Source organism: Furipterus horrens, unplaced genomic scaffold, assembly GCF_987537825.1.
Source record: "Furipterus horrens unplaced genomic scaffold, mFurHor1.1.pri manual_scaffold_13, whole genome shotgun sequence".
In the NCBI taxonomy this organism is placed as follows: domain Eukaryota; kingdom Metazoa; phylum Chordata; class Mammalia; order Chiroptera; family Furipteridae; genus Furipterus; species Furipterus horrens.
Genome location: NW_028327183.1, coordinates 51,790,748 through 51,793,467, shown reverse-complemented (window position 1 = coordinate 51,793,467; position 2,720 = coordinate 51,790,748).

Below are 2,720 nucleotides of genomic sequence, written 5' to 3'. Positions count from 1 at the left end.
TTCCTATATCATCTCCCTCCCTCTCCCCCTTCCCCCTCCCTGCTGACCTCCCCCCAATATGCTACCCATACCTATAGTTCTTTTTCCATTCTTGTTGCCTGTTTAGTTTGCCTTTGTTTCAATTCCCTAGCTTCTGTTGTTGTTCTTGTGATACAGTTTTCATTTTTGTGTTCATAGTTTTGATCCTCCTTTCTCTAAACCAGTCCCTTTAACATCTCATATAACAGTGGTTTGGATCTAATGAACTCTTTCAGTTTTATTTTGTCCTGGAAACACTTTCTCTGCCCTTCTATTCTGAATGACAGTTTCGTTGGATAGAGTATTCGTGGCTGTAGGTTTGGGATTTTCATTACTTTGAATATTTCTTGCCAGTCCCTTCTTGCCTGCAGGGTCTCCCTTGAGAAGTCAGCTGAGAGTCTAATTGGGACCCCTTTGTACATGATTCTTTTCTTCTCTCTTGCTGCTTTTAAGATTCTCTCTTTATCTTTAACTTTTGACATTTTGATTATAATGTGTCTTGGAGTGGTTCTCCCTGGGTCCAGTTTTTTTGGAATTCTCTGTGCTTCCTGGACCTGTAAGTCTATTTCCTTTCCCAAGTTTGGGAAGTTCTGCTTTATTATATTTTCACTAAATTTTTCAATTTCTACTTCATCTTCTTCACCCTCTGGCAAACCAATGATTCTAATGTTGGGCCTTTTATAGCTGTCCCAGAGGTTTCTGATGCTCTCATCATTTTCCTTGCTTCCCCTTTTTTTCTCTCTGCATTGGTTGACTGCTTGTTCCTTCTTTGTGTTCTGGTTTGTTGATTTGAACTCTGGATTTTATTTCCTCACCATCTGTCTCGTATGTGGTTTTGTTCCTTTCATTATGAGTGTTTTTCGATTCTTTCTCATCTTTTTCCAGATCTTTTAATTCTGTAAGCCACCTGATAACAATGGCCCTGAACTGAGCCTCTGACAGGTTTCTTATTTGTTCATCTGTCAGATTCTTCATCTGTTGCCTGGTGAGCTGTGCCACCGGGATTTCTATAGTTGTCTGCCTCATTCTGACAGATGCGTTTTGTTTTCTTGGGCTGGCTGTCGGGGGCAGTGCCTGTGTACTCGTCACAACCCAGCGACCGGCGCCAATCCACAACCTTTCTCGCCGGAGCTTTGTCGTCACTGCCCAGGTACCAGTGGCGATCCGCGACCTATTTCGCAGCCCTGTGGTGCTTTGTGTGGGGGCGGGGGTCCAAGATGGATTCAAACAGTTATTCCGCTAGGAGACCGGGATCCGTCCTCCCGCCCTCTGGGCCTCACTGTTCGAGGCGATGTGGTGGCTGCTTCTCCCAGCGTTGGGGTCGCGAGTCACCAGGGTTTGACTGCAGCCGGGATTGTCCTCCCTGCCGCTGTCCCTGGTGCGACCGCAAACAGCACCGCCCCCTTTTGCTCGTCCTACCTGCCCAAAGGGCGCCGCTGGTTTATAACTTCGTACGTTGGGCTTCCGTGTAGCTTTATTTTCTGGAATTTCTAGTTATCTTTTGTTTTGAAGTAGTTGTATTCCTCTTTAGTTGTAGAGGGAGGCCGAGCGTGTCCGTCTAAGCCTCCATCTTGGCCGGAAGTCTCAGATTTTTCTATATGTACATTTATTTATGAAGAAAGACAGCTTTGTCTTCGTTTTGCTTCTCACAGTTTGTACTGATTGTCATACCCCTTCTACGCTAGAACCTGATGCTACTGCATTAGGTGTGATGTTTGCTGAAGACACCCCCTGTCTCGTTAGGGAAGTTCTTCTTTGTTCCTAGTTCGCTGTGAGTTTTATCATGGAGGCATTTAAATCACCCACTGCTCCTTGTTTTATCTCATGATTTAATCAGTCAAGGGCAGATCAGGAAGACAGATGCGCCACTATGTATTTCAGCTGCAGGAATTTAGTGTAAGGAATTTGCTATGCTGATGTTGGAACACAAATGGAGGAGAAAGGAACTCTGCCTGGAAGACTTGGCCCAGCCTGAGTGTTTTTAGTATGTATTTATAATTGAGATAGATACTTGATATATAACATTCCTGCAGTTTCAAGTCCAGCTTAATGGTTTGCTAGATGTATATATTGTGATGTGCTCATCAGAATGTGTCTTGCTATATACCTGGCACCACATAAAGTTACACATTTGTTTCTTGTGATGAGAACTTTTTACAATTTATTCTCTTAGCAATTTTAAAATATACAATATGGTATTATTAACTATATTATTATAGTTAATAGTATTACTATCCACTATTATTAACTACTGTTGTTACAGAAACAGGGGTGTCCAAAAACCCCCAGAGCTTGCGGCTGGGGGTTGGGGAGAAGGAAGCAGCTTTCAGAATGCCTCCACATGCCTGAGGCTGGTGGCTGGTGTCTTTCTTATGCAAAATGGCTTTAAGGCATCCAAGGCCTCAAGTAGATGGGAGGGGTCTTGGACCAGGGGACAGTATGGAAAAGGCACACAGAGCCTGCGTGAGGTTCTGTGAATGGTCAGAACTGCCACGCCCACTTCGTCGCAGGATGCAGTCAGGGATTTAAAAATAAGCGGCAGATGTTTTAACCAGGCTAACCATGTGGATTTAATGGGGTCTGATGATGCACTTTTAAGGAAGGGGCTGCTTTGAAAAAGAACAGACAGACCATGTGGATTACAAAGGACTAACCATGCAGTTTACAAGGAGGCTGAGAATCCATGAGGTTCTGGATTAAAA